At 44.5% G+C, this 24597-nt stretch overlaps 1 protein-coding gene across 1 annotated transcript in view; it reads right to left on the minus strand.

The window, feature by feature from the left end:
• Positions 1–981: 981 nt before the first annotated feature.
• Positions 982–24597, minus strand: part of ASB1 (ankyrin repeat and SOCS box containing 1) — a 60599-nt gene continuing 36983 nt past the window's right edge. The window contains exon 6 of the transcript XR_006572210.1: positions 982–1242. The gene's annotated coding sequence lies outside the window, so the exon portion shown is untranslated. The remainder of the gene's footprint in view (positions 1243–24597) is intronic.

The following is a 24597-nucleotide window of genomic DNA, read 5'->3' on the forward strand; positions in this document are numbered from 1 at the left end:
GCCTTTGTCTGCTAGATTAAAGAGCAGTCTTCTGTCATAATTTGTTTCCCTACATGGGTACCCCATGATCAAATCACCTCTTAGCTCTCTGAGATAAACTGAATAGACTGAGTTTCCTAAGTCTTTTGCAGTAAGGCAGAGTTTTCAGACCTCAAATTGCTTTTGTTGCTCTTTTCTAAACCCTTTCCATTTTTTCAACATTCTTCTTGAACTGTGGAGATGAGGAGCAGACCCAGCACTGTCTCCATATAGTTTATAATGTGTTACTGCTCACAAATTCTGACTAACTGAAGCAGTGTCTTTTACCTTATAATTGAATCATGATTAGCTACCTCGCATTCTGGGTCTGATCTAAGTCCATTGACATGGATGAAAAGACTCACCTCAATTTTAATAGACTTTGAATTGGGGTCTTAGATTGGATGTTGCACGGTCCAGCTGATACAGTACAACACTGAACTTGGGGAAAAACAAAATTACTTGAACAAAGGGGGATGAAAATAATCTAGCAATTTTAAAGTTGCACATAGAAAGTTACTCTGCATAATTCCAACCACTTGACTCAGGCCTCGAACAACTCTGCAATTATCCAACAGTGTGGGAATAACTATGGGGTGCATTTGAGGTTTTGTTTCAATTCAAATGAGACCTAATCTTCCTTGTGAGTTTGAACACTTTTTTCTTCTGGTTAATTGTTTATTTTTTGATTCTGGATGACTTCTAAGAATAGCAATTTGTTCCATTATGCTTTGATTCATTGCACTTAAAGGAGCTGTTGTCATTCTCTCAGGTGTTGGCATGCAATATTTGACAATCTTTAACTGACAGAATTCCTAGAATTGAAGAACAAGACTTTGTAGTTTGGAGCTTTATTTTATTTTTTGAATGGGTGCAAATGGATGTTTATTGTTCATAATAAATGCCATGGAATTTGTAAAGACGTTCTATTAATTCCTAGAATTATTCTTTTTTGGTGTTAGATTTATTAAGGCACATAAAATCCATAAACCTCAGATGTTTTCTAGTGAGCAAGCCTAACAGCACGTAAGAAAAGCGTAGAAATGGCATAGTACTACCAACAAATTGTTAGCAGCTTTAAAAGTGTAGGATGGCCTTGTGATTAAAGCACTGGTTGATGATTCAGAAGATGATCTCTGTTCAGTGACTGAGGCAGGGGCTGTCTTTTACTATGTCTGGACAGCACACTGGGGCCTTGATCTCAGTTGTGGCCTCTAGGTGCTACTGTAAAAGAAATAATAATAGTAATTAGTTATACAAACACTTTGTGAGTATTTAAAAATTATTTATTCCATCATGTATAGAGTGGTGGATTCCTAAATAAGACTCAAGGCAAGGAAAGCCTTCCACCAATCTGTGGGCCATACCTGTGTTCCCCAAACTTCAGTGGGATTTTTCCCTGGAGTAAAGACTGTGGGATCCCATACCTTGCCAATCTGAAAAAGACTCAATACAGCCACCATTTCTGTTTTTTCACAGTTTAAGATCACATGTTCCTCCATAGTATTCCAATCAACCTTGATTTGAATATTCCACAAAGCCCTGGCAATTCCAAATATCACTTGACTGGTTTCAGGGGAAGCTCCATCTTACAGTAATATATGGCAATATATGGGTGTGAAGTTAGGATGCTATATACGGACAAGAAAGAGATGTATTAAACAACGCTTAACCATGCCTTTTCTAAAGACAGAATACCTTGCCTCCCCATTTCCTGGCTCCACCCAAAAGCAGAAGATTTGGAACATGGTGCAGATAGAGCTATGTTGGTACAGATTGTCTGTGGATCTGACCCGCTATTCTTACAGTGTGCTTGCAATCTCCTATAACCTATCTATTTTAGACATTACAGAGGCCTGCACACTGTACTGAGATTCTCTACCTGGGAGTTTGTCAGCCTCGTTTCTAGGACAAATGTTTTCAAATTCCTCATTCTGAAGCCTCGTGCCCCCAGATCGAGAGAGGTGTTTGTGACAAACCCTGCAGTATATATATATCATGTGTCATAGGTTCCACCCCCACTCTGAACTTTAGGGTACAGATGTGGGGACCTGCATGAAAAACCCTAAGCTTAATTACCAGCTTAGATCAGTATGCTGCCATCCCCAAATATTTGAGTCATTTGGGAAACTCTGTCTTCCCCCCAAAAACCTTTCCCTCCCTGGGTAGCCTTGAAAGACTCCTCCACCAATTCCCTGGTGAACACCGATCCAAACCCCTTGGATCTTAAGACAAGGAAGAATTACTCATTCCCCCTCCCTTTTTCCCCCACCAATCCCTGGTGAGTCCAGATCCAATCCCCTTGGATCTAAAAACAAGGAAAATCAATCAGGTTCTTAAAAAAAAAGCTTTTAATTAAAGAAAAGAAAGGTAAAAGAAAAAAACCTCTGGGAGAGATTAGCATACCAGCTACTCTCACAGACAACAGATTTAAAACACAGAGGATGTTCCCCTGGGCAAAACTTAGTACACAAAAGAATCCCCAATTTGATTATTCCTCTAATTGCACAAAAACAAAGCCACAAAAGAAAATAAACATAAACCTATTTATTTGTTTTTAATACAGTCAAACCTCACAATAACGCGCCCCGCCATAACGCAAAATTGCATATAACGCGATCACAGATTGGCTCCCCTTTAAGACATAATACAGTACGGTTCTGTACCAATGGTCCCCAACACCATGGCAGGGGAGAGAAGCTGCAGCCCTGCACCTGCCGGGGGACAGAGAACTCCGAGGCTGCAGGCCCCGGTGCTCTCTGTCCCCAGCAGGTGCGGGGCCGCGGCTTCTCTCCGGCTTCAAGAGGAGCCACGGCTCCCCGCCTGCCGGGGACAGAGAGCACCGGCGCCCGCAGCCCCAGAGAAGCCGGAGAGAAGCCGTGGCCCCACGCCTGCTGGGGACAGAGACCACCGGCGCCCGCAGCCTCGGCTCCTCTCCCTTGCTGGGCACTAGGCGGCGCACATCAATGCACCGCGTTGGGGACCACTGACAAACCCTGCTATACCGCGATGCCGCATTTAGTGCGATGGAAGTTTTTGGACCCCAAACATCGCGTTATAGCGGGGTTTCACTGTACTCACTACACTGATAAGAGTCTGGTTCCTTGATTTTTTTCACTTTGGCCAAAACTGAAACTGATCAAGACAAAGGGAACTTCCCTCCTTCCTTTTGAAACATCCTGTCCCCCCATTGGTTTCTCTGGTCAGGTGTCAGCTAGGCTAGGTGAACTTTTTAACCCTTTACAGGTAAAAGAGGCAGTAACCCTTAACTATCTGTTTATGACATCATGTGATCATTTTAATGCGTTCTGACCTGGGCAACTTGGTGAGCATGGCTTCTTAATAACATAACTTCCCGGTCAATAAGATTGTCCCCTAATTGGGTTGTAGGCACTATTCCCGGAGGGTGCTTTAAGTCTAACTTTATAAGACAAGCTTCCCCCAATCCACACAACATAAGAAAGCATATGGTTCTGGTGTAATGGCAGGTTCTTGAGATCATTACAGACTTCCTGGGGGCCTTGTGCTTCAGTACAACATCCACCAACATTTGTGGTGTCTTTGAACCACTTATAAATAGAATGGTTTCATGCAACTGTTTAATGTGTACACCACGGAATCAGGGGAAGTGCCTTAGATCTCGTTCTGAATATACAGTCTCTGGTATCATCCCAGCCATCAATCATAGCTGAAACCAAGATGAAATCCAGAGGAGGTACTGAGTGCTAGGGTGTCAGCCACAGAAAAATCACCCATCTTTTGAAAAAGCAACAAGCACCCACAAGGAATAAATTTGCGCGCACACTTTGATCCCTTTCTGGGTTTTTTTATTTGTTTTACCCACATCCTTTATTTGTTTTACCCACCACTCAGTAAAAGATGCTTTAAATTAGATAAGGCTTGGAAGTCCCTCACTTCTCATCCCCCTCTTCCACTTTCACCAGCTCCCAACACGTAGAATCAATCTGGTAGCCAGATCTATGCCTGGCTAATAGAAAACTTGCACAAATGAAAAGATGGATAAATAAACTTGCAGGAATATTTGTCATGTTTCATCCATCACATTTCCAAACAGCCGAAGTAAAATACCATGTGGTAGTGTTTACATTATCCTGATTTAAGGCTGTTTAAAAAAAAATACACTTCCTGAAGCTACCTCTGGTGTTACGTAAAGTCAATAACAGTCTCTTCTGCATTCACGAACGCAAACAGAATTCTTTTCTGCTCTTCCTTCCCCTGCCACTACACCAGCCAACCACCAATGTTTGCATGGTGCTTTCATTTTTTTCACTCTTCCTTACAGATCCTGTTGAGTGAATGCCTGGCCACATGATGCCCAAGTACTGTCTGGGTGATGAACAAGTGACACTCATTACACCACTAGGAAGCACTTAATCGCTGTACTAATAAAACTGGCACAAAGCAGCTTCTTAACAGCTACCTATAATTTCCAACATCATTAGCCAAGCAGCTGGTATTCTGCACTGAGTTTATCATAACCCAATTTCTGTGGGAGGAAAGTCATTGCAACAGATGTGTCCATCCTGCCAATGTATTTCCATGCAAATCAGATGCATTAATCCTCTGGTGAACTCGGCATGTCCAGTAAAGTGCTCAGTGCACTCAATTCCCATTGATTTCCAGGTGAGTCCTACCTGCTGGGACCATTCAGATATAATGCATTATGTTGCACCATATACTTAAATATCATGAATGTCAGCCAGTCCTGTAATATCTAAAATATAATTATGGTGTTGCCAAGCCTTACAAGCTTATCACAATGTTGGCAATATTTGGTGTGTTTCTTGATCCCCCTACTCCATGGAGAAAGATGATAAGTGGAAACCTCAGCTTTCTTTTTTTTTTAAAAAGTACATTCCTAGTACTAGTTCTTCTGGAGAAAAGCTTCCAAATGGGACCTCTGATGGCTAAAACCCAGAAGGCAAATTTAAAAAAAAACAACTTAATTATCTTTAAATAAAATCTCGTCAGTTTGGCTTGAAAATCATGAGATTTTATAAAACACTACATGATTTGTGTGGACTTCACTTGTGATTTGTAAATGTTCGGGACTGTAATTAGGCTGGGATTTACAAAGGAACCTACGAGAATTAGGCACTCAGGTCCAGACCCTCAAGGTATTTAGGTGCCTGAGGATCTGGGCCTCAGCTACCATTGAATTTCAGTGGGATTTGGATACATAACACCCTTCAGCCTCTTTGAAAAAGTCCTTGGTCTTTAAGGAAAGCTGCACCTGTTTTGCTCAGCCAAACAGTCTAGTAGTTCCCCCAAGAGAGAAGCCCCAGGTACACACTGTGAAATAGAAGCACTGGGACTTTATTTTCAGAGGTGCTCCCAACTCAATGGGAGCTCTGAAAGTGTAAAAACCCCTCTGTTTTTGAAGTTCTTAACTACTATTAATATTTCCGAGCCTCGTGTGGCGGGCAGCCATCTTGCTGGCAAGTGATGCCATTGGTTACACAAGCCTATGTGGCTTTATCATGCTAAATAAGTGATTTTTAATCCTAAATAAATGATGAGACTGTGAACCAGCTTCCAGCCCTCCTCCTTCACCTTGTACCCACTAGGAAGCAGGCGTCCCTTATGGCCTTCAGATGGAAAACCCACAAATTCTTCCCTTTCTTGCTATTCATGCTGTCTTTGATCTCTCACAAATGTGGCAGAGAAAGGGGAGGCAGCTTGTGTGGCTGGGCCTGCTAGTAAGAAGGCTGATTTTCAGCCATTCACAGCCAGGGCCACTATGGCAGAAGCACTGCCCTGACCTGCTTTTGTGTCCCAGCAGATGGGGGCAAGGTAAGAGATTCCTGATGGAGGATTCCATTCTGCCCCCTCTGGAGAAGGTGAGATAAAGGGGAAGAATGGAGAAGGGAGGGACAAACTGGGCAGGGATTTGGGGAAGAAGCAGCAGCACACTTTCTTCAAGACAGACTCCACGTTGCCTCCCTCACAGCTGGAAATAGACTTTGGTCTGGAGGTCTCCTTCAGAAGAATCCACTGCAAAGATTCAATGGACTATAAAAGAGAGGGGTACAGAATCCCAAGTTATCTGTCTTTCACCAGCCCTTTGACTTTGGGGGATAGATCCTGACCGAGGAGTTTGGTCAGCCATCTTGTTGGAAGCGTGGTGAGGATATGACCATGAACCAATTCTAGCTTGTTAACTTTTAGTCACTAGAAAGCGTTTTATCTTTACTTGTAACCATTTCTGACTTCAATTCTTATATGTGTACTCACTTAAAACCTATCACTTTGGAATTAAAGAAATTTGTTTTATTTGGAATCTAAGCCATTCCAGTGCTGTGTTTGAGCTGCATTGTTTGATAACTCCAGTTAAAGTAACAAACTGTTGGATTTTGACTCTGCAGAACACATGTTTTGGGGGGAATCTGGTGCTGGGGAGAGTTTGGAGTCACCTTACCAGCAGTTAACCAAGGCTGATGGAGAACAGTGGAAGGCTGTGGTATTGCAGGCAGGCTCCTGGAGCCAAACCATTGGCCCAGGGCTGCTCAATACATAGGCACAGAGTGCATGTTTGTTGCTGACTGTGAGCATCCCAGGCAGAGCGCTACAGTAGCAATGCTTTTAAAGGCATGTAATGGTAACAGGGTGAAGGGTGATACAGCTCTTTACCAGTCTGGATTGCACCCCATAACATGACAGCTTCACTGGGGGTGGGGTGGGGGCTGTGGAAGCCTGGAGGTGCTGCAGGTGGGAGAGAAAGGACATGAGGCTGTGGGGGACCAGGAGGAGCACAGGATGCAGAGGCAATGTAGGAAAAATTCACTCTCCATCCAGTGCTATGGGGGTGACAAACTGGGGGAGGTGCAGTGCTGAGTTAGGTGCAGCATGCAGCTGGGATGACCCTGGGCAGAAAAGCCTGAATTGTGTCTCACAGAGTAACAGTTTGGTCCCTGATGCCCCCTTGCTCAAGGGTGAAACTCGGCCAAATCAAACCGGACCACTGATAGATACACACCAACTACATGATTCAAACCAGGTACAAGGCACAAACCGGAGCACTGAACGGTCCAAGGCATGTCTGTTTCTGGGGCTGATTTCAATGTCTACCTCACACTGCTGAGGCAGTGACAATATGTGATGTCAGGAAGGAATTTTCCCCTAGGTCAGATCAGCAGTGACCTTGGGAGGGTTTGCTTTTCCCTGCAGCTTGGGGTGTGGGTCATTTACCAAGATCATCTGAGTGTGTCTCACTTAATCAGTTCCCTGCCATTGCGGGGGCCTGGGTTCCCCTGCCAGACACTGGGAAAGTGGCATAATCTGGCCAGCAAAATGGCAGACTGCCTGAGCCAGATCCTCCAGTGAGACTTTGATACCCCAGAAGGGGCAAACTACAGTGACCTGGACAGAGGACCAAGCCTTGAAGAGGGGGAGCACTGCAAGAGGGGCCATAGTGCGAAGGACAGATGGAAGGGGGCATCAGACCAGGTGGAGCTATTCCCCAGATGTAGCCACAAGGAGGCACCCTATTGGTGAGTAGAGACCCTATGACAATGCTCCACTGAGAAGCTGACCTATAACACCCTAGACGTTTGCTGTCCCATGGTGGAAAGGTAGCAATACTTAAGGGTATTAAGTTGGTTATGCTATTGTGTGGATCAGATCACTCAGGTTCACACTGAACTGTCTATTTCCATCAGGAGACTGCATGATCCTGAAGGGACGTGGGCTTGTCCTCCTCCACTGGAGTTTAGGCCAGTTTCACCAAGGTTTTCAAGGTGCCAGGATGCTTCAGGATGCCAAAAGCTGTGGCTTGGGTGCCTTTCTTTCCTGGCTAGGGGGCATCCAAATATTTGGGGGGGGGGGGAAATTTATGCCTGATTTTTCTCAAAGCAGCAAAGTTAGGGCCTGAGTTTGTCCTTGCTCCTGTTGAGTAAGTACCTTATTCTGAAAGTAGTCCCACTGCCTTCTAAAAACCAGCAACTCAGTGCAAGTCAGAATGGGAGAATCAGGCCTTTGGAGGGGGTGGATTTTGTTACAGATATTTCACACCACTCTGCTAGGCAGGAGTGCTCCTCAAAACCCAACTCTGCCCCCCTTACTCATGTTGAGTAGTGCCTTACTCTGTGAGTAGTCTCAGTGAATTCTCTGCCCTAGGGACGCCTTTCTTTATGCTGAATAGTGTCTTATTCCACTGCTAGCCCAATTGGAATCAGGAGCACTTGCAGAGTGAGGTGCTGCCTGGTAGGAGTACCAGAATCTGGCCAAAAGGCTACCCTGGGGAACCAATGGCTGGAGACACCTAACTTTGTTAGCACGATACCACCTGAGGTGGCCCAAAACCATACTAGAAAATGGGTAATCCAGATATCAAAGTGCTTTAGCACAGCTTTCAGAGACCTGGATGATTACTGAACTGGAACAGTGAGAGTTATGACTTGTTACCTTTGAAACTGAGATGCACTTGGTTTCCCTGAAAGCATCAGGCCTTTGGGGCAAGAAGCTCTGAGAAGTATTTGTGCTGTGAAGATTTAGAAGGTAAAACATTTGCATTTGTGTTGAATTTTCCTCTCTTCCTGACTTTGTTTCCTATTAGTCTCCCTCCACTGCGCCCCTTTGTGTTGATCCACCTCATGCTCTTAGACTCCTTCACCACATTGCTCATTGTGGCACCCTCTGGTGATGACAGGCAGACTCGGTGTAGGTGATGTCAGTAGTCGTGCAATAAGCATTCAGCAGCTTAGAACCCTCAGCCATGGCTATTCCCCATAGGGGATAGCCCTGATCCCTTTTTGCGTGATCTTGATCCAATCACCAGGTGCCCCACAATGTGGAAACATACTTTAGCAGCTATTATTCTTTTAAGTACAGTAGGGCTCTACATACACACTGCTTCCATTGTGTACTGAGCTACAGCACTGGCCAGGATCCAAATGCATCCTTGCTGTTGAATATTTCCAAGATCATACCATTTATAGGTTAGTTTTGGTAGCTTTAGACTTGATAGTGCACTTCCGAGATATATATTGTTGCTGCCAATGGAATAGATTGCTGAAAAAATACAAACAATGGCTAGTCAACTTCCACACCATTTGAACAGGTGTTTCCTATATATTTCCATACATATATATCCCTGGTGTAGCATTGAGTCTACTGGCTATTTTTCTCTGAAAAGTTTGTAGATTTGCCCTCAGGCACTTGTTGTAAACATAGGGCTATGATATATATAACATGCAGACACCACCACAGAGTTCTCCCCATCAGCTGTCGCGGCTCCTACTCAAGCCCTGTAAATGGATTAAATTGGTCTCAATCTGATCTCCCTTCAAATGAATTCTTTTGTCTCCAATAGCTATATTTTTGTGGCCATAGATTCCCAATATAGGCATTAGCATAAACAAAATAAAAATAAGTTAGGCCACACAAGCTGAGAAATACAAACTAACTAGCAACCCACCTTTAACTTTAGTAGTAGCAGGAATATTAAAATATGTTATGGCATTTAGGTTCAAAGGGCAAAGTTCAAATCCCCAGACTATCAAGAATTTGCTTCTCTTACATCATCTTTGGTGAGGCACTGGTGCCTTATGAATAAATATTTTGTTTCAAAACAATGTTGCTTATGGGCTATATAACATTTAGGTGAATTTCTCTTCCTCTTTCTTTTCAGTCAGTGACATTGGTCTGACAACACTACACCAAATTCTTCTGTCCATTACGCTGGCATAACTACAAAGTAACTCTATTGATTTGCACTGGCATAACTGAGAACAGAATTTTGTTGATAACTTTGTCAATAACTCATCAGCTCCTTGTGCTTATTGCCCACTTGAAAATACTGTATCAGAGTCGGTTGCTGCAGTAGTGGTATCAAAACCAGAGATGGGCCTGAGCCCCCAACTTTGGAAGCAGACCTAGATTTAAAGCACGTTAAAATTCAGGGGCATTTGTATCTAGGGTTGCATTCAGATAGGGGATAGGTGTATATATGAAGAGTAATAGACTGTCCCTGTCCTCAACAGCTTGCAATGTACATATACAGGATAGAGGGTGAGAGAGAGAGGCACAGACAATAAAAGCCAGTGTTTTCAAACACAGGCACCTAAAGTTAGGCACCCAAATCCATATTTTGATCCCCTAAATAATTGGCCTGAGTTTGGAATAGATGCCTAGTACCCACCATCCGTGTTGGGAGCTGCTGGGATAATTGATACCCAAAATACTAGTCCCTTTTTAAAATCTTGGCATATACATATATCTATCTCCATGTTGCTCATGCTGTTCCCCAAGACAATATCTAAGGCTGTCTTTTCCCTAGGACGAATGCCTGATAACCCTTCCTGAACGGCAGTAAGTCTCATGGCAGATCACATCATGATAGTATTTCTGTTGGGCGCTCAGTCTATGGTTTTCCCTCTCGTGTGCTCATACACAGAGTGTTTGTGTGTCCGGTGCTGTGGCTCAGTCTATGCCCCTGAACAAGACCTTTCACCTCACAGGTGCTTATGGGATATCAAGATACACTGGTGAAACCGAGGGCCTGTTCCACCACTGCCTTGCACCCTGTGGGTTTTCCAGAGAAGTCCAGAGGAGGTAGCTGCCCAACTGTCACCAAATTTCCATGGGACTTGAGTACCTAACTCTCTTTGCAAAGCTCAGCCTTAGATCGGGGCAATGTGGATGTGAAGTGGCACCACAGCAGAGTGGCACCACTTTGCACAAGTATAAATGGCTGAAATGAGCCCTGAGTGTTCAGCTTTCTTCAGCCATGTGCGTTCCTTAGTGTCAGCGGGTTGCTGGCCTTGTCCGAGTTGACTAGGAGCTCTTAGCAGATAGGTATGAAGAGTGACTGCGTAGTTGACTCCAGGCCTGCTGCCAGTGTGATATTTTGTTTATTTTGTGTGCACAACCGACAACCTTTGCCGAAGTAACAGGTGTGTACTACATGAGAAGGTGACTGTGAAGGAACTGATGCCAGCTTTGTGTTTATAATGCCTGGGCATTGCTAGACATTGCTTTTATTAGTATCATTAGAGCACCATGACTGCTGCCACAGGTACCATGCCATGCTGCTAAATGAACTACACACGCCCCATCTCTATCTATTAATCAGTCAATTGTACTTATCCGACCTCTGTTGCCAGAGTGCCTAAGCACCTAACAAACTTTAATGTATTTATCTGCACAGCACCTCCTTTGAGGTAGGGAACATAAGAACGGCCATACTGGGTCAGATCAATGGTCCATCCAGCCCAGTGTCCTGTCTTCCCACAGTGGCCAGTGCCAGATGCTTCCAAGGGAATGAACATGTTGCCCTAGATTTGAGGGGTGCGTGTACCCCAGATTTTAATCAAGCTAATTGCAACCACATTGTGTGCATTGAGCCACCATGAATTAATAACATAGAACACCACATAGTTAAGGGTTAATTGGAATAAGCAGAGCTTCCGGAGGCCAGGTCAAAATTAGCTGGAGGCTTGTAGTTCCTTCTAGTCAGAATGGGAGGAAGGGAGAAAGAGTCAACAATTCGAGACTGAAAGAAAATAAGTGGATGGAAACCTTGAGTTTTGGTTGCCTTTGATATAGAAGCTTATTATGACTAAGACTGTTAGGAATGTTTGTGGATATGTAGTTATTGAAGTTAGGAGAAGTTTGGGTCACTATGAGCTGTGTGTTTTGTAAAAGTTAGTTATATAAGACTAGATAATAGGATGTACTTTGGGAGCAGTTTTCTGAAGCTATCCTGAGAGACTTTTTCCTGACACCAGACTTCCCAGCAGGGAAGCAACTGGCCATTATGGACCTGCTGTAAGTTACTCAATACCATCTCTAATTCTAGGTAATTATTTGGGATGTTCTAACCCTATTGCTTATGTCTGTGTGTGCTTAAATCTAAAAAAATGTAGTTTTAGGTAAGAGCATGCTTGCTTGTATTAGTCTTTCATCAGCCGGAAGTGCTGTGTTCCCATTCATTTATTCCTGACACTGCCTGGAGTGAAACAGTTAAGTTACCAACACGTTGGTTCTGAAAACCCAGGGTAACAAACAGAACAGGGCAATAATCACGTGATCCATCCCCTGTCATCCAATCCCAGCATCTGGTAGTCATAGGTTTAGGGACACAGAGCATGGGGTTGTGTCCCTGACCATCTTGGCTAATAGCCATTGATGGACCATTCTCCATGCAATGATCCCCATTATACAGATGGGCAACTGAAGCACAGAGAGGACAAATGACTTGTCCAAACTTGTGGTAGAGCAGAAACTCCACTGATCTGTGGTTTGTGAACTGAATGGTAGCCACACAGCCAGTACCCTCACGGGGTTATGGAGACAACCAGTGGTTTAATCCTTCGTGCACAGATCATTTCCAGGTGGAGGATGCTTGGAAAATGCGTGAGCATTGGGAAGTCAGCACTGGACACTTGTGGCCGAGGGGATAGAGGGAAGTCTCAGCCGCTAACACTGCGGAGAGGAATTTGCAGGATGACTTGTGTGAGGAGTGCTTTTACCTGCTTTGACTGGGCTCTGCAGAGGAAGTTCAACAGTGGGTAGGATGGAAGTGCTTGGGGGAGTAGCAGGAAGGCTACATGACTGGGAGGGAAAGGGCAGACCTGGGAGTTTGTCAGAGGCTGCAGCAGGTTAAAGGAGCTGGAAGGAGCATAGGACACTTTGTGAGGTAGAGTGAAGATTTGGCAGCTCTGGGTGGAAGGTCAGAGCTGAGTGAGCGTTGTAGCAGGGGTATCACAGAGCTTCCCCAACAGGCAAGGAGGAGATGCTGGGGCTACTGGAAGCAGCTTTCAAAAGGAAGGAGAATGGGTTTGAGCTCTTGTCAAAGGGAGAGGACAGAAACAGTGTGTCGGGGGGAGGGATGACACATCTAGGTGGAGAGAGTGCGGGGGGGTTGTGTTGCTTTGGCCACTAGAAGAATGGTTGGGGTATGTGGGGAACTGAAGGAGAGAGGAGCAGGAGGCAGAGCATATTGAGCACATGGGGGATTGCGCACACAGCTTGACTGTTGTTAGTAGCCCACTGCAGCTACCCCGTTCTCCAGGCTCTAGGGGGTAAGGAGCCAAACAGCTATACCTAGACACATGAGGCTGGTGAGGTGACTCGAGGTTGGTATGTGCTGCTCTCCACAAGGCTTCACTGAGATCTGCTCTGCGTGGGGCTCTGACGAGCCAGCTGAGGAAGCTGAACACGGCCTCTGTGGGCCCAGCAAGAGGGGAGCACAGCTCCACCAGGTAAAATGGCTCCAGTGCTGCCCATGCCCCACGTACAGTGAGCCATGTGCCAGGTTGCCTGAGTGCCTGTGATGGGTGCCATGGGCTGGCACACACAGTAATCATCATTAGCAGTCTTTTGCTTAGCCATGTCCAGGGTCGCAAGGGAGCAGCATGTTATGATCCCAACCCTCTGGAGCGCACTGAAGTCGAAGGGAGCAAGACTGAGCCATGGTACATGATATACCTATGGTATTTTCCACTGGGAGATATGCTACCAGTAATACAGTGTCAGAGTAGAAGGGAAATGCGCTGAGGAAAGTGTTATTTCAGTGCAAACAAATTTTGTTCTTTGAGCAAGAAGTGTTCGTTTCACAGGAGCATTGTACATGGCTTGCTGTTACAGAAATCAGATGTGAAATGAATCCAGGAGAGCCCCTGGACACAAATCCCCAAAAGCAATATGTATGATCTTCGCCAGTTTCAAAGGGAGACAGAAATTAAGCAAAGCCAGTTTATAGGAGTAGCTTATAGAAAGGAATAAACTTGTTCAAGGACTAAACTCCCAATGCACAGACAATGGGGATGGGTCTGACAGAAAAATATGGTAAATGAATACAGACCATAAAATATTTCATTAAACATCATAGTCCTCTTCAAGTACTGGAGTTGTTGGGAAAATAGAGCTCTGGTTCAGCAAGGTTATCGGTTTAACAGGTTCCTACTACACCGTGCTTTACAGGACAGCCTTGTATTATTGGATATGTTTTGGCTTGATAGAGAGAAAGTGAATTTGCCAAAAGGGCTGTTGTTACCTTACCAATTATTCATTTAAAGGGCTTTACCACGTTGTATTGTTGTATTGTGATTTCTGAATTTTCAGTTGCTTCATTGCTACTGCAAGGACTCAGTGCAATTCCTTTGATATAGTGTCTTGTTTCCAGTCACACATTCATCACCATATTATCAACTACACTGATTGATTTCACTGCATTATGATTATCATTTATATTAGAGACATGCCCCAGCCGAGACCCAGGCCTCACTGTACTGGCTGCTGTGCAAATCCCTAGTAGGAGGCAGTCCCCGCCCCAAGGGTTTATACTGTAAATAGACAGGACAGGAAAAGAGGTGGGACACAAGAAACATTAATAGCGATTCAGCGATTTGTCCAAGGTTAGACAATCACTGCAATTGCCTCCAGAACTCCTGTGTCCAGTGCCTTCACCTTCTTGCTTAGCTTTCCAGTCAGAACTGTGCAAATAATGGATTCGTTTGGTTCACTGGCAGTTCAAAAAAAAATATTAAGGATCAAACAAAAAAAACCTTTTCAACATTTTTGGCAAATCAAAAAGTTGGGGGGAAAATAATTTCAGGTTGAATGAAACATTTTGTTTCATAGAATCTCAGGGTTGGAAGGGACCTCAGGAGGTCATCTAGTCCAACCCCCTGCTCAAAGCAGGACCAGTCTCCAACTAAATCATCCCAGCCAGGGCTTCCTCAAGCCTGACCTTTGGGATTGACCTTTGGGGTTGACCAAAACAATTTACCAATTTGACACACATTCACAAAATATTTCATTGTCACCAAATCTGCATTTTTCACCAGAAAAACTTACAGCCAAAAAATTTCACCCAGCTCTACTTCTAATAACTGAAAGGCAGCTCAGAGGGAAAGTAAAATGAACCAAACAAATGTTCTAACATTTTACAAATTTATGACATATGAATGTACTTGGATATAGACTCTGGTTTTAGTGGCATATGGAGAGAATACTCTGCTCTGTTCAGAAGAATGTGGGCCCTGCTTCAAAGAATTTAGAGCTTTCAACATCTTTGAAATCTAAACACCTCATTTGGTTCAGTTTCACTGTGTGCCCAAGCCCGATAGCAGGCAGGATTTTTATGGTTTCAAGTTTTTGTTTGGTAAGTTTCACACACTTTGGAAAAAGAAGGCTGGTCCTGTGGCTCACAGATTGGACTGGGCTTCTGGAGAACTGAGTTCTCTTCCCAAATTGTAGCAAGGTGGACCCCTGCTCCTGCCCTGAAGGGGTTAAAAACAGCCCTGGGAAGGGGCTGTGGCTGGAGAAAGCAGCCTTTAGGCTGGGGCAAGATGCCTAGGCTGATGAGGGAAAGTAGGCTCAGCTCCAATCAGGCCCAGCTGGCACCTATAAAAGAGGCTGTAAGCCAGAAGCCCAGACAGTCTCTCTCTGCATTCAGAGTGAGATGGGCCTGGCTGCAGGGAGCTAGACCGGGTACCTGAGTGGAGCAGGGCTGGGGAAAGGCTGAGGAGCTGGGGAGCTCCAGCTTGGAAAGCCCCAGGCTGCGGCCTAGCAGAGGGCTAACAGGTACTGGGGTTGCAGAGGCAGCCCAGGAGTAGGCCAAAGCAGCAGGTCCAAACCCTCCTTGCCAGTGATGAATAGGCTGATACTGCAGTCTGCCCCAGGGCGCGGGGCTAGACAATGACTGGTAGTGGCCATAAACTGAGGCAAGGTGGGGATAGAGGGTGGGGGTTCCCTGAGAGGGGAAACCCTGAGAGAAAGAGGTTACCGCCGGGGGGCAGCACCCCATGTAAAAGGGCACCGGGGTCCAGGGAGGGACCCGGGGCCAGGGAACAGGCGGATCACTGGCCTGCAGAGGGCGCTCCGTGCTGGAAACCGAGCTAATTCCCCGGAGTCACCAGCAGGAGGCACCGCAGGGGTGAGTCCGACCCGTTACACAAATATACCACAGACTTCCTGTGGGGGTTGGGAATGTCACTTATCTCTCTGCATGTCAGATCCCCATCTGTTCAATGGAGATAAAAATACTTCCTTGTTCTGTCTCAGGACTGGTCTACACTGGGGAGGATCAATCTAAGTTACACAACTTCAGCTACATGAATAATGTAGCTGAAGTCAACATACTTAGATCTACTTACCGTGGTGTCTTCACTGCAGTCTGTCAATGGGAGACTCTCTCCCGTCGATTCCCCTTGCGCATCTTGTTGAGGTGGAGTACCAGAGTCAACACTAGAGCGATCGGTGGTTGCTTTATTGCGTCTATACTAGACACAATAAATTGACCCTCACTGGATCGATCACTGCCTGTCAATCTGGCCGGTAGTGTAGACAAGCCCTCAGTGATGTAGATTGCCAACTTTTTGAGACAGAGTTTTTACATAAAAATGGCCATGCTGAGTCAGATCAATGGTCCATCCAGCCCAGTATCCTGTCTTCTGATGGTGGCCTGTGCCAGATGATGCCAAAGGAACGAACAGGGCAATCATCAACTGAACCATCCCCTGTCGTCCAGTCCCAGCGTCTGGCAGTCAGAGGCTTAGGGACACCTGGAGCATGGGGTTGCGTCTCTGACCATCTTGGCTAATATCCATGGATGGATCTATCCTCCATGAACTTATCCAATTCTTTTTTGAACCCAGCTATACTTTTGGCCTTCACAGAATCCCCTGGCAATGAGTTCAACGTGTTGACTGTGCATTGTGTGAAGAAGTACTTCCTCATGGTTGTTTTAAACCTGTTGCCTAGTAATTTAATTGAGTGACACCTGGTTCTTGTATTATGTGAAGAGGTAAATAACACTTCCTTATTCAATTTCTCAACACCATTCACCTATTTTATAGACCTTTATCATATCCCCCTACCTCCGGCACAGTCATCATTTTTTTAAGCTAAATAGTCCCAGTCTTTTCAATCTCTCCTCACCTGGAAAATGTTCTATATCCCTAATAGGTCCTTGGACTTAGCTTCAGGAACTCTAAGCACGAGTGTAGTACAACTAATAACATGAGTCTTATGAATAATATCCCACTGTATATCATTCTGTTTTGTTACAGGGAGGGACTTGCTGACTGAAATAACATAAATCACTCCACAGCATGCCCACGGGACCAATAGGTCCCTAGCATCTCAAACAGGTGATTAAAAGGAAGCAGAAAGCCTACAAGGAATGAAAGACGAGGGAGATCAGCAAGGAAAGTTACCTCTTAAAAATCAGAAGAAAAGTAAGAACTGCCAAACGCCAAGCAGAGCTGGACCTTGCAAAGGGAATTAAAACCAATAGTCAAAGGTTCTATAGCCATCTAAATAAAAAGAAAACAGGGAAAGAAGAAGTGGTACCGCTAAGCACTGAGGATGGGGTGGAGATTAAACATAATCTAGATATGGCCCAACACCGAAACAAATACTTTGCCTCCATTTTTAATAAGCATAATGAGGAACTTGGCGACAGCGGCTGGGTGGCTAATGGCAATGAGGATATGAAGTAGAAATTACCCACATCCAAAGTGGAAGTCAAACTCAGACAGTTTAATGGGACCAAACCATGGGGCCCGGACAATCTCCATCCAAGAATATGAAAGGAACTGGCACATGAAACTGCAAGTCTAATATCAAGGATTTTTAATGAATTTGTAAACTCTGAGGGTTGTACCCTGTGACTGGAGGATTGTTACTAAAGTACCTATTTTTAAGAAGGGGGGAAGTGATCCAGGAAACTACGGGCCCGTTAGTTTGACCTCAGTTGTGTGCAAGGTCTTAGAACTAATTTTGAAACAAAGTAGTTCAGGACATAGTGATGAACAGTAATTGGGATAAAATATGACATGGTTTTACAAAAGATAGGTCATGCCAGACCAACCTCAGATCCTCTTTGAGAAGATAACTGATTTTTTTTTAAGACAAAGGAAATGCAGTAGCTCTAATCTACCTGGATTTCAGTAAGGCATTTGATATAGTCCCACATGGGAAATTATTAAATTGGAGAAGATGGGAATTAATACAAGAATCTAAAGGTAGATAAGGAACTGGTTAGTGGGGATCCTACAATGAAGGTGACCTGTCAGACTGGAGGGAGGTTACTGGTGGAGTTACTCAGGGATCAGTCTTGGGACCAATCTTATTTAACATTTCTGTTAATGACCTTGCCAGTGGAGTGTGCTAATAAAATTTGCAGATGACATGAAGTTGGGAGGCATTGCCAAAACGGAGAAGGACTGGAATATCATAAAAGAAGATCTGGAAGGCCTTGTAAACTGGAAAAATAGAAATGGGATGACATTTACTAGTGCAAGGTCATGCATCTAAGGACTAACAACAAGAATTTTTGCTATAAACTGGGGACGTATCAGTTGGAAGTGACAAAGAAAGGAGAAACACCTGGGTGTATTGGTCATTCACAGGATGACCATGAGCCACCAATGTGATGCGGCCGTGAAAAAGGCTAATGTGAGCCTGGGATGCAGCAGGCGGGGTATTTCCAGTTAGAGATAGAGACGTGTTAGTACCATTACACAAGGCACTGGTGAGACCTCATCTGGAATACTGTGTGCAGTTCTGGTCTCCCATGTTTAAGAAAGATAAATTCAAACTGGAACAGGTGCAGAGAAGGTCTAGTAGGATAATCAGAGAAATGGAGAGTTTGCCTTACAAGAGGACACTCAAAGAGCTTGGCTTGTTTAACCAAACAAAGGCTGAGGGGGAGATATGATTTGCTCTCTATAAGTATATCAGAGGGATAAATATCAGGGAGGGAGAGGAGTTATTTAAATGCCAATGTGAACACAAGACCAAATAGATATAGCCTGGCCATCAGTAAATTTAATCTTGAAATTAGATGAAGGTTTCTAACCATCAGAGGAATGAAATTCTGGAACAGCCTTCCAAGAGGAGCAGTGGGGGCAAAAAGCCTAACTGGCTTTATGACTGAGCTTGATAACTTTATGGAGGGGGTGCCCATATGCTCAGGGTCTAACTGATCATCATATTTGGGATTGGGAAGGAGTTTTTCCGTGAATCAGATGGGCAGAGAACGTGGGTTTTTTTGCCTTCCTTTGCAGCATGGGGCATGGGTCACTTGTAGGTCTAAACTAGTATAATGATGGAATATCTGTAACTTGAAGTCTTTAAAGCATGATTTGAGAAAGTCAGTAACTCAGACCCCTAACCCCTGGCTATTACAGGAGTGGGTGGATGAGGTTCTGTGGCCTGCAATGTGCAGGTCAGTCTAGATGATCATGATGGTTCCTTCTGGCCTCAAATTCTATGGGTCTGATAGTGAGCTGCCCTGAAATGCAAAGGAACAACACATACATCCATGCAAAGGAAAACTTTGGTCCCTCATGTGGCTGAGCTTTGGCAAGTAAATTAATTGTCCATGCTAAAAAATTGTTGTTGGGGGACACGATTTGGATTTGGGACTTTTCTCTAAAACCTCTTCCCCACCCCCACCCCTACTATATTAATTTCACTTCTTACAGCAAATCCTGCCACTGTGCACTGAAAAAGGATCACCATGCAGAGATGACACTAAAAGAGTGCACACAGCCAACTTCCAACCTCAGTGTTGCTGGGAGTTTTGAGTCAGCATCAAGGGGAGAGTATACCTTAATTTGCCCATAGTCATCAGACTGATATCCTAGGCAGCAAATTTAATTGCATGGCAAACAAATGTGCACCAAGAATGACTTTATACAGCCTAACAAAACGTGTGGGGGGAGGAAAGGCAACCAGGGCAAACTGAAACATGCTTCAGTATTTGCATTTTTCCACCCTCTGCCATAGGGGCCAGGAGACATTGTCCCTCAAGTGTTGCCAAGAAAAGGAACTGAGATCCTTTTCAGTTCCCCTTTGAATCTGCAAACCTCATCTTTGCTTCTCTTTCCTAGAGGAGGAAATAGTTCAGATTAAATTAGTATTGAAGCTGGAAAGCCTGGAGTTGGAATCATTCCCCCATTGGCCTTTGCTGGGCTCAAAAGGTAAAAGCCTTCAGGGAGAATTTGAAAATGAAATCTGCCAGTCTTTCTCCCACTTAGAGGTCCTAGTGTTTTTCCTCACATGTTCTGCTTTAGTACCGAAGAGACCTTTTCCTCAGCTACCTTAGATGGACCTCCAGGGCAAACAAAATAATTGGCTTAGTCAAATGCCAGAGAAAAATGAAAAATTCATTTCTCAGGTGTAGCTCTGCTTGTAAATGGACTGGACCACCACCGTTCTCCATTTCTAGTCTCCCTCCCCCCCCCGTCCACCCCCGCCAGCATCCTTGCCATAGTGAATGCTTCATTTGCCCCTCTGACTCGGAGCTTTGATTAAAAGCAGGGTGTAATTCTAGTCCATTCCTTCGGCATTCCTGTAGTACCCACAACACATGGCCCGGGAGCCGTGTACTTTGTGCGGCTCAGTGTTTGAAAGATGGGGTGGGGATTGAAGCTCAGGCAGTTTGGCACCTAAATGTAGGCTCCTAAATCCACATTCAGGCATCTAAGTAAGTGATTTTCCAAGGAGGAATCAGATTTTCAAGGGACTCAGCATCAGGCCATTAGAAGACTATTTACAGGAAATTGGTCTAAATGGGCCAGCTGATCTGATCAAACAGCAGAAGGGGAAGAGCAAGTGGTCAGAGATCATAGAATCTCAGGGTTGGAAGGGACCTCAGGAAGTCATCTAGTCCAACCCCCTGCTCAAAGCAGGACCAAACCCAACTAAATCATCCCAGCCAGGGCTTTGTCAAGCCTGACCTTAAAAACCTCTAAGGAAGGAGATTCCACCACCTCCCTAGGTAACCCATTCCAGTGCTTCATGATCGTCTAGGGCAAAGGATTACCAGCAATCTTTTAGGAAGGGCTACATAATAACTTGTGAACAATGAGGTTGTTCCCAATGCATGTCAGTGAAATCTCACTCTTCTATTCTATGAGTCTATGACCATGCATTCTGCATGTGCTACCTATGGACCAAGAAACAATTACAGAAATACTTCAGAGAGTTTGATTGGGATTATATTTTTGCATCCTTCTTCCTGGAAAGCTAAAGACTTTTCGTTGCCATGACAGGACTCAGGAGGAGCCACAAAACCGCATGTGCACCCAAATAGCTTTGCTACACCTAAAGCTCAGGAATTTTAAGTGTATTCCCGTGGGATGGTACCGCTTCTGCAGAGGAACACTTGAAGTGAAGGGTTATGATTTACATGGAGCTCCACTGATTGACGCTAGCTGAGGACGAGGCCCTAGAACTGCATTCGTTTGTAGCATCCTTTGAGTCAGGCGAGCCCTGGGGGAGCCCACATTTTAAAGCTGAAAGGTGGGAGTTCTTCCCACAATAGTAACATTATTAGTCGTCCTACACAGAACTCTCACCTCTTTCTGTAACCATCAGTGTTCAGTCGACTACTGAGACAGAAGGCCCTATGCCTTCCACTCCTTGTAAAGAAATCAGGCAACCACATTCCTGAGGTGCATATTTTCAGAGTGGAATACAGGAAGCAGTCTGATCTCAGACACACTGTCCTCTGGAGGATAACAACTTCAGTTCTTTCTGTTGCATGAGAAAATGGTCACCTAGAGGACCAAATTCTCTGCTGCCATAAACCCGTTGATGTCAATGGAGGTACACCAGCAGACGATATGGCCCAGAATCAGTTACAAATGAAACAGGAAAAGACTCCTATGTCAGCACATATATTCACAGCATATTCTACAGCACGGGGACTCAAAGGAAAGCCCAGGGCCGGCCCACAACATTTTGGCACCTGAGGCGGGGAGCTCAAATGACACCCCCATACCCCTCACTTGGACCAAAACTTTGAAAGGTCTCAATTCTGCCTTCTCCCTGTTCTACTCCTCTCATGGTACTGCTCTGCTACCTACCCCAATAAAGGAGAACTAACAACTTAAAATGCCTTGTTCAAAAATAACACTTAACTTTCAAACACCTGAACAGCAAATGTAACTTTTCTTGTCTGCATAGTAAACACTGGCATTTTTATCTGTTTGAATAATCAAAGTGGTGCTTTCTGTGCCTTCTTGGTTGCAAAGATTTGAACTGCTTCCTGAAGGTCCACAGTCTGTGCCAGCTCAGGCTCTGTTAAGATGGTTGCAAGGCCGACCAGCCTCTCCTGTGTCATTGTGGAGTGTAGATGTGTTTTTATTAACTTCAGCTTGGAGAAGCTGCGTTCTCCACTGGCAACTGTTACAGGAAATGTTAGAAGTATGTGCAGAGCAACAAAAGCATTTGGAAAGAGGGTGGTCATCTTATTTGTGCACATATATTCCAGAACAGCCTTTGGAGTTGATCCTGCTGAAGTGTATCTTGAAAAGGCTTTCAGTTCATCACCTAAATCACTCGCATCAATATTGCACATGTCATCATGTGTCAACACTGTGTCTAGTGCCCTGAATTGCTGGTGTAGGTCTTCTTCAGGTATAGTGAGGCGTTTTGGAATATCATACAACATCCCAAATATACTGCTATGTTCCTTGAGCTGGATGAAACATCCTTCAACTGACTGTATTGCACAATCTAGCACCTGGCTAAAGAATTCAACTTTGAATTGTTGTTTGGGGTCTCTTATGGGATTATCCCGTGCCTCGTAATCAAAATGTCGTCTTCTTTGGTGACTTTTGTATTCTTGAATGGGTGGAAAATAGCTTCCTCTACCAACTTCTGTGCACTCTTCAGAACATTTTGAAATCCCTCATCTGACCAGTAAGACTGCAGGTATGACTTTAGTTTGTCCAGTTGTTCCATTGCTCCAGATATAGCAAGTTCAACACCTTGGAGTCTCTTGCTTACAACATTTATTTCAAACAGTAGGTCATGCCACAACACTAAGCCACACAGAAATTTGAAGTTATGTATGTTTCTGGTGATTCCATTTCCCTCTGCCACTGTTCTCCCATGAACAGTTCCTGTCATAGCATTATCCTCCATAATGGCAACTATGACATCATCTCTCTTCCCAATTTGGTGTTTGATAGGCTTTATCACCTCCACTCAACTTTCCCATCATGTGGCACTCAGTGGTTTCAGTGTCAGAGAGGATGTTCCCAGATGTTGCTTCAAAATTTGCAAACGATGAGTTGATGCAGAAAACAATACATAGATGCTTTGAATTACATTAAAAAATTCAGCAGCCTCACTAGAAGCTGATGCTGCATCACTGACCACCAAGTTCAATGAATGAGAACTGAATGGGACAAAAAAAGCTCGAGGGTTTAACTCTCGGATTCGTGTCTGCACTCCTCTGATCTTTCCTCTCATGTTGGCACCATTATCGTAGCCCTGACCTCTCATGTCAGCTATCGCAATTCCCATATCTTCCAGCTTTTTAAGAAGCCCAATTGTCATACCACCTCCTGTAGTATTATCAATGTCAATAAATTCTAGAAAATGCTCTCTGACAATCACCATTGCAGGGACATTTTCACTAGGTTCTGTTGTTGTTACAAAATGCACCATTAAAGTCATTTGTTCCATATGGCTGATGTCAGGTGTGCAGTCCAGAATAACAGAGTAATACCTTGCTGGCTTCGGGTCTGCCACAATCTTCTGTTTGACTTTTGTGGCCAGTAACTGTATGATCTCATTTTGAATTGTATTTCCAAGGTAGTGGTGTGTGTACATTTCTTGAATGGTGACTCTTCTTAAATGCTCCTCGAGTACAGCATCAAACTCAGCCATCAGCTCCACAATTTTAAGGAAGTTTCCATTGTTTGGCACATACAACTGATCAGAAGTGCTGCGCAGTGCAAGGTTTTGGGTAGCAAGCTTTCTTACAATGGCAATGAGCCTTTTCAGAACACTCTGATGCAATCCTCTCTTGATGCTGATCATCTATGGTGGCCTTTAACCTTAGTTTCATCTCAAGCTTTTTCCACCTATGGAATGCCCTCTGGTGATTTGCTGCCTTCTCATGGCATGCCAGATTTTTAGCCAGATTTTTCCAGTCCTTTGTTCCTGTAGAACCCAATGTGGCTGGAACATTAGACTGGAAGAGTTTGCAACAAAAACAGTATGCAGCATTCTGGGTTTTTGAGTACCTAAGCCATGGCCTCTCCACTTTGTCACCATTGGGGATTTCACACCAGTAATGTGTTGGATGGAAACTTCTATTTTCATTGTCTTTGGGGAACATGAATTTTTTTCACTTGCTGTGGCCCATGCAGTACAAGGAAGTCCCTCAGGCTACTGCTCAAGTGGGTCCACAGTCCTGGATCATCTAGACTTAAGGAACTAAACTCAGGAGCAACTGTTTCTTGTGCCTCCACCACACTCTTCTCTGATCTACACTTTTCTTCAGGAATGTGCATGGTTACATCTATTTGAGATGGAGATATGGATGCTGCAGTAGCTGCCAGGTCACCTGCACTCTGACTAATTGGAAGATCTGACATCTCCTCACCACTCACATCCTCACTGGGGCCGGAAGGCTCACCGTGAACATTTGTGTCTATGTATCTAAGGAGAGCTCCTTCCTGCTTAGATAGAAAAGCTTCCTTTGCTTTCTTTCTTTTTCTGAATGCTGCCCCAGAGGGGCGTTTTCTTCTTTCACTCATGACTGCTGTTCTGTGCCAGCTAGAGTGGCTCTCAACACTCAGTTGA

This window comes from Mauremys mutica, chromosome 10 (assembly GCF_020497125.1).
Source record: "Mauremys mutica isolate MM-2020 ecotype Southern chromosome 10, ASM2049712v1, whole genome shotgun sequence".
Classification (NCBI taxonomy): Eukaryota; Metazoa; Chordata; order Testudines; family Geoemydidae; genus Mauremys; species Mauremys mutica.